This window comes from Coloeus monedula (genome assembly GCF_965178545.1).
Source record: "Coloeus monedula genome assembly, chromosome: 2".
Lineage (NCBI taxonomy): Eukaryota > Metazoa > Chordata > Aves > Passeriformes > Corvidae > Coloeus > Coloeus monedula.
Window position 1 is genome coordinate 110,155,503 of NC_138782.1, and position 13,031 is coordinate 110,168,533.

Consider the following 13,031-nt stretch of genomic DNA (forward strand, 5'->3'; position numbering starts at 1 on the left):
TTGACTGCAACAGCAAGTGGCACATTTACTTTGGGAGAGCTACTTCATCAGCTTCATAAAATATAGGAATAAGTTAGATGTCTGAGTTAGGCTAACTGGATCTACCCTTGATTTCTGATCAAGATAGGGAAACTAATTAAGCTGCAGACTCCCACTGAGCTGCCTGTGTAGTACAAGAAAAAAAAAAACAATTCATGAAATAAGCCCAACAAAAGCAGCAGTAATCAGTGAACTATTTATTGAGACTATCACAAGGTATGACCAAGGCCAGAAACTCTGAGATTCCAGGCAGATTAGAGCTTTATCTGCACAATAAGAATATCAATGTCTATAAACCACAGAAATCACTTATATCCATCTTCAAGAATTTACATTTTCAACCATCAATAGAACCAACTATAATTTAAGTTTTCCAGCAATTTCCCCACGATAAATGTTTTCAGTACCTCAGAAAATTATTAAATTTAACCACTTTAGTTGCTTCACACTGAATTTTGAGCTGCCTTTAGCAAAATATTCTTTCAAAACTTCTTAGCCAAAAACCATCAAGGATTTCCAAGAGTTCAGCCAAAAGAGAATACATATTTTTGTCCATATTTTAAAAAATCTGGCAGATTTTATTCTTTCAGTAGTTGACCTCTCCTCCTTGTGAAAAGACATAATACTGGACAGGGACCCCTTGTGTCAAGAATATGCTTTCAGATCCCCCTAAGAAAACCTACCCTCACAAAGAGCTTCCTGCTAAGGCTAAATTGATTCTAACATTTAGCTAATTCCAGTTTGAAAAGATGGACCACCTATTTCTTTTGTCACCTATTTTCTGTTTAAATTACACTAGGGAAACTAATTACGTGGCTATTGAAAAAGGTAATCTGTAGTAAACAGTGGTAAGAAATTCAGAGCACACTCATTTGGCAGCAGTGTTATGCTCATAAATTTGAGACTGTGAATCACCTCCCTGGGGCATCTGGACTCCTAACTTTACCATGTCAGTGAAGGTCTATGCTCAGATAGTAGGGTACTCCTCCAATGAAATACCAATGTGAATTTTCTGGTTTAGCTCAAGTAGAGGTACAGGCTATACTGAAAAGGTCACTTTTACACCCGAAGGAGTCTCCACATGTGCAGGGTGTGGTAACACCAGCTTAACTTTGTCTATATAACCAGTAAAACTTTCCCATGTCAACAGGGCTTTATCTTCAGGAAATCTAACTTCATAAGGGAATATGAGTTCAAGGGGGTCTAAATTACTGTATGACCATCTTAGATTACAAGGAACCATGAATTTGGCTGAAGCACTTTGAGTACAGGAAGCATTATAGTCCTGCTTAGCTCTGGTGCTGTTTTTGTCCGTGCTCAAGCCTCAGTAGGCTACTGAGGGATAGCACAGACAGCTCAAGTATGCAGCACTTTGGCAGAAGGAAGCCAGACAAAAATTGCCTTCAGCAGTGAAGGATAACAGGGCTGCAGCAATGCCTCTCTGGAGTGCCACAAACAGAATCACCAGCTCAGCTCTCAGCTCTCAGCTCTCCAGCTTTTACTGCCGCGCCTTCGCCCCTCCCTGGCCATCGCGGGGCTGCAGGTGTGTCGCGTGTGTCCAGCCACAGCCCCCACCCCCACATCCCGATTTCCTCCTCTGGTCAGGCTCTGTGCCTAATCTTGTGTTTAGGACACCATGCTCTGTTGCTATGGAAGTTATTGGGATGTCAGGGGTTTAGCACAATGACTTCACTGCAGGGCTAGAGCTGGGGGCAAGGGAGGAGATTAACCATGAGAGAGACCAGCGCTGCAGCTGTGACTATTTGATTGCTAGCATATATGGAGATGTTCTCCGAGCCCAAAATACAGCCTAAGAAAAGATCAGAAAGTGGTCTGAGGGGTGTTTTATGTTTCAGTTACTCTTTGGAGGAGTTTTTCTGAAAAACACAGTGCTTGCACTCACCTTTTCAGGTTTCTCAGAATATTGTACTTTCTTAACTTCTCCCATCCAGCTCCTCATGCCCTTCCTCAGCGAAATATGTATGGTAAAGAAAGTCAAATTCCAGAGCCCTTTTCTATAGCCAAGACTTCAGTTTTCCTTCTTTCTTGCTGGAATCTGGTGTTTAAGTCCTTATTGATAGTCCTGGTTTGTAGAAGTGACATCCCTAAGTCCCTATCTTGTTTGGTAATTTTCACTCTAAATCTCAGCTCAAATCATATCATGAAAAATCCCTTTCCCTCATCATTCTCACCCCATCTGCTATCCCTAGGGAGACCTTTATTTTCCATCTTCCAAGCTCATCTCTTCGAACAGCAAGGAAGCTGTCAACTGCTATGAAGATTTGTAGGGCACTAAATCTTATACATTAAACCTTTAAATACATTTATCCAGGTAAAACATTTTGAAGCAAATATATAAACTCTGAAGGTTTAGCATATGGCATAATGATTAGCAACCAGATAGCAATGAATTTCATCCTCTTTACTATCATTATTTTAACAGTCTAAAATCTATTTTCCATTTACCAGTTTGCTTGAAAAATTGTTCTGTTCAGTTTATCCTTCATCAGCTTCATCGTTCTCATTACTGATGTAATGGCTGATCCAAAAGTCATCAATTTGGTTAAACTCCCGAGCGTGGATTCTGATCCTGACCTGTCTACAACAATGTTTCTGAAAGAGTTTCCTTTCAAAGTAAATATAGCATCAGAATTATCTTCTAATATTATCTTCTGGTTATATATCTGTTCTTTTGATGGTTTGGACCTCATTAGTTACCAAAAAAGTACAAAGTGTGAAAAATAGCTAGAATGCATTCTCCTGGATGTCCTGAGTTTCATTTCAAGGGAGGAATCACAACATGGTTTGATTCTTTGTTCATCCAACTCCATTTGTCCATTGCCTGAGTAGAATATCAGTCATTCACCAAACCTGCATGCCAGGGTTCCTGCCTACTGAAAGCTTTTAATATCTGACATTTTATCAAAACACAAATGTTTGTGTTTTTTCCAAACAGACTACTCTTGTGATATTTTTCATTAGTTATAAAAGAAAAGGCTCTGAGATTTTCTGGTATATTCTATGCAAGTGTTGATCCTTTATTACTGAATGCTTTGTGGACTGCTACTTTTATCTCTCAGTTGGGCACTGATGGCAGGGTTAACAGGAAGATACAGAGAAAGAATTGCAGGAATCTGTGATTAAAAGGGCCTGTGCAGTCATCTGGTCCATCTTTTGCCTATATAGGCCTGTTCCCTACAGTATATCAAGGTACAAGCACTTTAAACAGTCATTCTTGAAATGAAGAGGAAGCATCTGACGTTAACAGGCACAGGTGTGACCCCAGCAGGAGGAATCGGTGCCTTACAGTGATCCAGGGTAGCCAATGACCAGAGAGCCACCTAATTACAACTGGATTACTGCATCCTGAGATGGATAGGCTTTTCCAGCCTATTTGTTCTCAGTCTCCACTCCCTTCGGGAGAAGCACAGGGATGTTAGCTTATTCCAGTTTCGGAAATATACTCTTATTTCCAGCCAGGCCTTTCTTGAAGCTGTCAGATTACATTGTTAATTCAAGGTTGTCCTTCCTAGAGAGACAAATTCGGATCCCTGCCCTATGGCATGGGAATGAACCTGCTGGCTTTGGCTCCCTAGAACTCCAGTTAGAGTTCTTCCCTGCAGACAGCTTCTCTGCATTCTGCAGAGCAAGCAAGGGCTACAGAATCAGGCCTTGAGGTACTAAGATTTACCAAATTTAACTGCACAACACATCTCATGTGCAGTGAAATAAATGTGGTAAACCACCTATGATTCATCGTTTACTTATTACAGAAAACAAACAGGTTTTCTCCTGAGTCACATGCATGCTAAGAATTTTTTTCCTTCTCAAGCAAAAAAAGAACCAGTGTTATTTCAAGGCCAGAATAAAAATCAAAAAACAGTTCAGATAAAATAAGAGCTCCTTGAATCTTTGTTAAAATCAGGGACTTGAACATAAATTTATTTGATGTTCTATGAGGTTTGGAAATTTCATTTTCCACCTGCAGGACACGTTATTGTGCAACTAGGGGCCACAGAGGGTTATGGAGTGTGGATAAGCTGGGATCCATTTGAAGGTCATGAGACCCTTTTCCTCTTTCCACTCCCTCTTTTGGAGATTCTGAGTTTGCTGTTAATAATGCAAACATGTTACATAAAAATCTGACCTGAGATCTCAGTTCTAGTGAAATGTGTCCAGTTGGTTTTCATATGTCAGAAAAAGAGATTGTTCAATTTTTTAAAATCGGTAACGTACCATTGAGCACAGTTCTGGAGAGACAAGAGGACAGGAAGGAAAAAACATGCATGGCTAAATACAGGGACAAGTGAAATGACTGGAAAAAACATTTAGTTTTATCCAGGACTGGAACAACTTTGGAACATGAAACTGTTTCTTTTTGCAGTAAAGAAGCCCTGTTTTAGATCTATACACTTTGAGGCTTCAGGCTGTGAAATGTATATGGGTTCTTTTGCCATACACAAGAAACTATCATCTGTCCTGCCTGCCACAGACTTCAATCTTAAGCTAAGAGAAGTGTGTGATGCATATCAGCCCAGGAAATTCCACATGGATTTTTCTGAGGGATGCTGAAGAAGAATAGCAGCTAAGGTTGTCAACACATTCATATGACAAATCCTTAAAAAATTACAGACCTCCAAACTCTAGCTGAAATTCAGGATCTCTTTCAGTAACACATTCAATATAAATATTGCTGTAAACAAGGTCTATCATATAAGCACCTTAGTGTAGCCTCTAACACTGTAAAAATATTAATACTTCTTAGAGAGGTAAGTTAATTAACAATTTGGGGGGGGGAGTATTCAGCACTGAGAAAGCTGTCTCTGTCAGTGAGTATCACAGAAAATTTTGGGGATCTGTGTTTCTGCCTTTGACTACTACCATCTTTCTATATATTATGTTTTCTACATCATGAGTTAACTGACACATTTCCTCATGACAGCTCATATATCTCATTAACACAGTGCCCTGTTGATACACAGGCTGGGGAGTACATTTGGCAAATGCTGTGGAGGAAGAAGCAGAAATGTTCATGGAGGAGAGACCTGAGTGGCAGAAAAAGGTGTGAGTTGCTGTCAGCAGTAATGAGGTGAAGTCTGAGACAGCAAGTTGTGCTTGAGGCAATGGACAACCCCTGACTAAAAGAGGAGAGGTGAATGATCACAGATCAAATCACAGGACATGGACCCTCAACATAGAGACAACTTCTAAAGCTGCCCTAACAAGAGTGTTTTGCTACATCTCGGGGGTCTCCAATGTCTTCAATGAAAGGAGAAAGGCAAAGAGCAGCATAGAATAAGAATTTGACAATGTCTTCCCAGAAGTTTCAAGAGAAATAAGGAGTCTAAAGATCAAGTGCTTTGAAGGTGGAAAAGAACCAAGAGGAGAATGAACTAGAGGAAAAGGAAAAGAACAAAGAGGAGCATATATCAAGAGAGGCTATCAACAACAGCAAAATGTTGAAGAAAGTTTGAAAAACAGTTCAGGTGCTCAAGAGTTCCCCAAGGAAGGAGTTTTGAAGAACTGAATCTTTAAGGAGCAGAAGAGGATAGGGAAGCACTATGGACTATAATCAGACCTCCCGAGCCAAGGTAGTAAGTGTCTTTAGAAAGGAGCCTGTGGGGCAGGACGTAACAGGGAAGTTACATGAAGACTTTGGTGCAGAGGAAAATGGAAACTTGAGAATAAACAGTGGGCTATGGGTAGCCTGTAGAGAAGATCTGAGGAGTAAGCAGAATTTGAACAAGATACCTTCAGGAGATTATGCAATAGTGAGAGAGACTGAGGAACTAGTAGCTGAAAATGCAGAGTCCCAGTGAAGGCCAAGGAGGTAGAATTAGACAATAGGGTTGGGATTTACCTCAGCAAACATACAGACTTCTAAGGCACAGCTAATCTCAATGTAATGCAAACAGCTGAAGGAAAGTGTAATGAACCACACACTGAAAGTCCCAGTTTTCTTCCATTAACTGCAAAAGGAGCCCAGATGCAGTCATCCACATTGTCAGTATCAAAACATTAAATCAGGAGGAAGGGGAGGAGGAATGAATATTTGAAGGGAAAGATGGAAAGAGTTAGGACATGAGATGAAGGAAGATGCTAACACTGAGAGGAGAAGAAAGGAGAGAAGGGGGATGTAGAAGAGACCTTAAAACTACTCTAAGACTGCTATCAGACAAAGAAAAATAATCTGTAAATTATAACCAGGGTATGCTCTCTAATATCCACAGATCCAGCTGTAGCCCCAGGAGCCTAGGAGAAGAAGGGCAGTAGTAGGTAAACCCAACTTGTTCTATTCATGCTGATGCCAGAGCCATGAGTGGGGTGGTGTGTAGTGAAGAGACACAGAACCCTACCAGACATAAACCATTTTTACTCCAAGTGCAGCATACTCCCACTTGTGCAGTACTGTGCGCAAGAAATGCAAGTCTAGCAGAGACATTAAATAGCTCAAATGCAGCACCAAGTGAACACGATTAAACTGTCCCAGACTCCAGCTTATAAGTCCCTATTCAGTCCCTGGGCTGGAGCATGTAGATTCACTGTTCGGGTCTTTGCTAGTTCAGGAATCTCTGCATCTGGTTGACATGACCTAAACTGCACCATCTGGATACTTGAGAAAGCAGTGCTTCCCCACTCATAAGTGATATTTTTAAACAAACAGGACTTTCTTGGGGGAGCAGGCCAAAGAAGAGAAGCATAACACTAGCTTGGAAAAGCTGAATAATTAACAGTTGAAAAAACTCTCATCTTTCAGGATGCTGTGGCAGCAGCTCTGAGCCTTTCCTTTTCTTGTAGTTAGGACTGGCTTCTGAGGAAGTCATGATTATACCTTCCTTGTTGTACCGCTTCCAGCTCAGTGTCCAAGCTTGGAGGCATTCAGGGACATGCAATTTCCATGATTTTTACTACTGAGCTTAGCTGAAATCACCAGACAGGAGACACAAGCAAGGACCAAGAAAACAGTGCAGCTCCATTTCCTGATGTTACTGGGCTGCTGAGGCTTTAGCAGCTTTTCAGACAGGGGTGTAGCTCAACATCACCAGTCAGGCATAAGAAAAGATGGCAATAGTTTCACCAGAGACTAAAAGTCCCCTTTACTGGTTGTTTAGGGAGTCTTATGCCTCTGCTCCTGAGCAGGAATCTCTGGGCTCCACTTCGCATCACCTCTTCTTCCCCCTGGCTCTTTGGCAGCACCTGGGCAATGCAATTGGAGCCTGTAACACAGTGAAACACTCACTCACCCTTCTCTGATAAAGGGAGCATCCTCCAGTGCCTTCTTCCCTCCCCTACTCGTTCTGCTCTGTGTCTTTTCTGAGAGTCCCTCACTGTGCTGCAGGGTCTCTTGCCTAGGCATTTTGAAAATTTACATTCAGCTCTGCCATCACTAAAATCATGCTAGAACAAAACAAAAAGTTTCCAACTGTTATGTGAAAGAAATACAAATGAAACCTTGGATATCTAGTAAATTGTCACCTTACTAGAAGATACTGAAGATTTGTTCCTTCCCTTGGCAGCATCTCTGCCCTTTTTGACATTCTCATGGAGGGGCTGCTTTTTGCCTTCTCCCCTCTTTTATACTGGGCAGCAAAGTTTGAAGGACACATTCAAAATTACTGTCATTATCTTTCAGTTACTTTAGCAACTGGTATAGGTGGTGTCAAAAGCCCATTTCATTCCTCCAGGTGGACAACATGGATGGCATGTCCAGTGGCTTGCCTGTGGGTGACTTTAACAAGCCCAGCAACTGCACTGAAATGTCACAGGTGGTAAACTCTCTGGATTTTAATGGGAGCCACAGATAAATAGCATTTGCTGGAGCCACAGATAAATAACATTTCAGTACTCAGCAGCTGGGATACAGCAGTGTTTGCAACTATAAGCAGAGAGCACCGACACTTAGAGGCAGGTATGCTGGGTGTAAGGTACAGGCCAGCTCCTGCAAGTGTCCAGATGTCACAGGAGCAGCTGTGGGGCAGGCAGGGAGGTCAGTGGGGCCCATCCCAGGTGCCACAGCCCCTGCTGACGTCAGTGGAAGTTCAAGGCACTTAACACCTCCCAGGATTGGCCTGTGAGAACGACTTCCAGAAGGAAACAGTCTTGAAAACAGATCATGTGCTGTTAAATGTAGCATAGATGCAAAAAGGGCAGAGCAGTGTGTCTTGCAAAATGTATCTTCTTTAGCGCAGTATCCCCAAGCTGTGAGCTTATTCACTCTTGGCTCTCTCTTCCCACTGTCTTATCTGTTACGGTGCTGGCCCAGGGCTGAGTCCAGGGGGACTGCAGAGCTGGAACAAAACAGCAAATGTTCTCCAGGTTTTCTTTTCTTACAGAATTCCCTAACTCCCAGCCTACTTAAGGGGGAGCCATGAGCTAAAGTAAAATTATAGTTTTGTCTTCTTCTCAAGCCAGATATCTCCAGAGGGAATTGTGCTCTCAGTGTAATATTCCTCCAGAACTACTACCACCCTCACCACAGCACCTTGCAATGAAAACAGATTCTTTCTGTTCCCTGATGAAGTTTTCAATTAACAAAGATAGATTAAATGAACAGCCTCTAGTCAATTCAGTTTCATTGTTCTTTGTACCAGTTGTTCTATGCACTGGAATTTTACATTTAATCTTTTATAGCCAGTCTGAACATTTATATAATGTTATAAAGTCTGCAGCTGTTAAATGTGATTTGGCAAAGAAAGTATACAGTACATTTGGAAAAAAAAGCTTCCAGGTCCCCTTATTTATTTTTAGAAATGCTACATTTCTAGTAAAAATATAGTTCAGTCAATTAAAAATAGTACTAAATGTAGCAGCTTTGATTTCAAACTTTTGAAGTTTTCTCATTTATTTCAAAGAAAATTGTTAGGTTCTTTCTAGCAGGAAAATTGAGCAAGTGTCATTTTCTGTACCAGGCATAGTAGAAATATTCAATAATTCAGTGGCTTTTGGACGTCTGTTCTCTCTCTTGTGTTTTAATGTCATGGACTGCTGCATTCTGAATACCAGACAAAACAATCCTATCTTCTAAAATCAGCAAAGAGGACTTAAATACATCAACATCTATGTATGATCCACCCAAAGGATATATCCTATATATGAACAGTTATCCTATATCCCCATATCCTACTGGATATATACATACAGGATATTAGTGCTAAGAATTGATCCAGACTCAATGTCCAGGCCTTGATAATTTGCCATTACATTACATTAAACAGAGGTCAGTATATTTACCTTGTTTGCTAATTCACATTATACACGAGGAAAATCCCAAAGGACGTTACCCTCTTTTTTACTGTGATGATAATACCTGTAATAAAAACCAAACAAAACAAAACCAACTTTTTAATTTTCTTCTGAGATATTTCTCATTCACAGCCTGGCTTTGCTTGGTTTTAGTAGAGGTCAAAGATGCTCAGCAAAACACAGGGTTGCTGCCCTCTGGAATGAATGCAGAAATCCCTTTTGAGAGGCAGGACAAGACCTCTGGGTCCAACACAAAAGGTGAGATGACAGGATATGACTAGACCGGGCTACACCCCTTGTCCTAAAAAATAAAAATTAATCAGGAAAAAAATAAAGCAGCCCTAACACCTGCTCTTTATCAGGAGGAATAGGTGACCATGCAATGGTCTGCCCAACTGGCCATAACAAGAGGACAAGACAGCTTAAGTGTCCTTCAGCCCTGTGGACGCACTATGAAGGCAGAAATCTGTGAACTCAAACATGACAGCTGGCAAAGATGGGGGCATTGCTTCAAGAAGCTCCCCAGTCTCTATTCTCTCTGTACCTCTGGAAAAAGGCACAAAGGTGGAGCAAAGAACAGGACAATAGAGTCATAAACAGTCTGCAAACAAATTGTTTAGCACAGCAGAAAATACAGTCTGAGCTCCGGTGTCAAAAATGCTGGCAAGGATTATCATGGATATCGAGTGTTGTCCAACCAATATTACAGGAGTAGCCTACAGGAGAGAGGGAATAGATCAGCAGAGGCTGAAAGTATTCTTTATTTATTTATGGTGTTGTAGCTGTAGTCTGATCTCATGGGAAGCACGATGGAAGATTATATGGCAGCAAAGATCATGCTGCATCCCTATCTGCTCATGTCCAGATTTCTTTCACATATGAGTTGCTTGTAACATGGTGAACTTTTTATTAAAAAAAAAAAAAAAGAAAAAAAAGTCAAGTGCAAGGAGAAACAAAAAGGGGTCAGCTGGACTCAGCTTGACCTTTTTTATTTTCCATAAACTAACACTTGTGTGCTTGGGAGCAATGAACTAAATATGGACTTAGCTCAAATGAAGACAGATTCAAGGTTAAGGGGGAGACTTTTGTTGTATTACACAATGCTCTGGGATAGACTATTGTTGGTCCTTGCTGTGCAGATGTAGCCATGGCTGATTATCCCCACTCCCAAACCTCTTTACTCACCCGCAGTGTTTGGTTTCCAAGAGAATGATTCTCTAGTGACCGATTTATTTCTGCAGAAATGCGTATGTAAAACTAACTTGTTTTACAACTGTTCATCATTGCGCATCCTCTACCCTTAGCAACAGGCAAAAATGGTTTTACAAAGCATATGGTATTCCACAGTAATGTGGTTTGTTGTTTGTCTGTTTGTTTAATGTAGTGTATGATGTGAAGATTTTATGTCTTGTAACAGTAATTCAGTGGACATGAGGATATAATCCAGAATTAATGTTGCTGAAGGAAAATGAACAGTGGGACATCCCATACTATCACCAAAACAAAACCACAAAAATAAGTTTTAGAATGAAATATCCTTGAGTTTCTGTAGTGCCAATACAATTCTACATCCAATTTTAAATTTGCCCTTGCTTGTGCTGTAGGCACCAAGAAACTAGCTCTACAGTAATGTAAAAAAAATACTAGCACTGAATATATGCTCTGTGCAGTTGGATAAAGGAGGGGAAAGATGTGGATCAGCAAAAACCAAGGTAACAGACACTATACTTTATAAAAAGAGACATACATTGTCTTGTTCTGGAAAAAGAGGCAGTTCTGTGCTTCTTTTATAACGAACTGAGTAGCTCCCAAATAAATAAGCTGGTTACCAGAAGTGTTTTGTGTTTGCAGAAAGCTCCTTGAGAACAAAAAAATTGAAGCTTTCTAACAGAAAACGACATTGCATAGATGCATCACAAGGAACAGCATGCTAAATCTGTGCAGGATCTAAATACTGGTACAGAAACTTCAGGAAAAAAAATTTAAATTAGGGAAATTCATGTTTACGCAAAGAACAAGCAAAAAACAATCTCTGGAATCCAGGAGAAGGCCAGAAAAAGGTCTGAGTGTCTCCTGTATTTCTTGGTGAAAAGAAGGGAAGCAGAAAGGGGGGATGTCAACACCACAACCACCACAGCATACTATAAACAGATAGTAAGGAGGAAGAGATGAATGATGCTTTCTGATAGCAAAATTCTGAAGCTTTCACAGAACAGGATATCCTGGAGATCACTGACTTTTTTTGACTGTCAGGTGGAATTGGGATGAATATTTGCAGAATAATTAGAGGGCAGAAAAGGAGAGGGTGTTTTAATTTGTGGAGTTTATGGAGTAATGGAGTTTTCTTTACCAGGAACAGTAGCACAGTAGGGATCATAGAATCACAGAATGGTTTGGGTTGAAAGAGACCTTAAAAATCATCTAGTTCCAAACCCCCCTGCCACAGCAGGGACACCTTCCACTAGACCAGGTGGCTCAGAGTCCTATCCAGCCTGGTCTTGAACACTTCCAGGGACTGGGCACCCACAGCTTTACTGGGCAACCTGTGCCAGTTCCTCACTACCTCACAGTAAAGAATTTCTTCCTAATGTCTAATCTAAGCCTACTTTCTTTCAGTTTGAAGCCATTCCCACTTGTCCTGTCATTCCGGGTCCTCGTAAAGAGCCCCTCTCCATTTTTCTTGTCAGGTCCCTTCAAGTACTGGAAGGACACAATTAGATCACACTGGAGCCTTCTCTTTTCCAGTCAAAAGAATCCCAATTCTCTCAGCCTGTCCTCATAGCAAAGGTGCTCCGTCCCTCTGATCAAATTGGTGGCTCCTCTTTGGACTCACTCCAACAAGTCCATGTCCTTGTCCTGCGTGTGCCAGGGACCCCAGAGCTGGATGGAATAGTCCAGATGGAGTCAAACGAGAGTGGATCATGAGCTACACAAAAACTCAAGGAACTGAAAGATGTTTTCAGGAAAAGGAACAGGAAAACATAGGCAAAACAGGGGGAATTTCCAAACAAGAGAACTTGAAAAGGGGAAGAATTCACGATCGGGGTGAAAAGTTGATATGGCTCCATTAGGAACTCTTTAAGGATGTGAGAGCTGAAAAGGAACAGAGAAAGCTGAGAAGAAAACTGAGATCCAGGAAAAGCAACTAAGGATGAGAAGAAAAAGCATGGGTGAAACTAGAAAAGCTACCACAAGAATGTACGAAAAATGAGAAAAAAATGCAGCTACATGTTAGAAATCAAAGGAACGCAGAGACTTGCTCCTTACAAAGAAAAAATTACACAGAAAAGACTGTTAGTTCTTTCACTGTTTGCAGTAATTTCTAATAATATCAGCATTAATCCCACAATGAATCAGATAATTACATTTTTTTTTTAAATTGAGGGATCAGAAAGGGAAAAACATGTTTAGAAAATGAAAGATGTTGCATACCATTAAGTACACTTCTAAGAGCTTACCTAGAGCAGCCTGAACCAGTCGTGATTATTTTTGAGAATTCATGGATGACTGTATGAATCTCAGAAAAATTAATCTCATCATACTGTAAAAGCAGGAATTAGAAGACCATGGAGGCTAATTTTCAGCCATTAATTAAAATAATTTTTAAAAATAGAGAAAAATAATTAAAATATTAAAAGGAAAATTCTGTAGTAGTATCAGAAAGAACTCATGTCAAGGCCATCAAATTTTCTTATCAGACATGAATGCCGGGGTAGGATATAGGGATTGCAGAAACAGTCCTTGCAAGT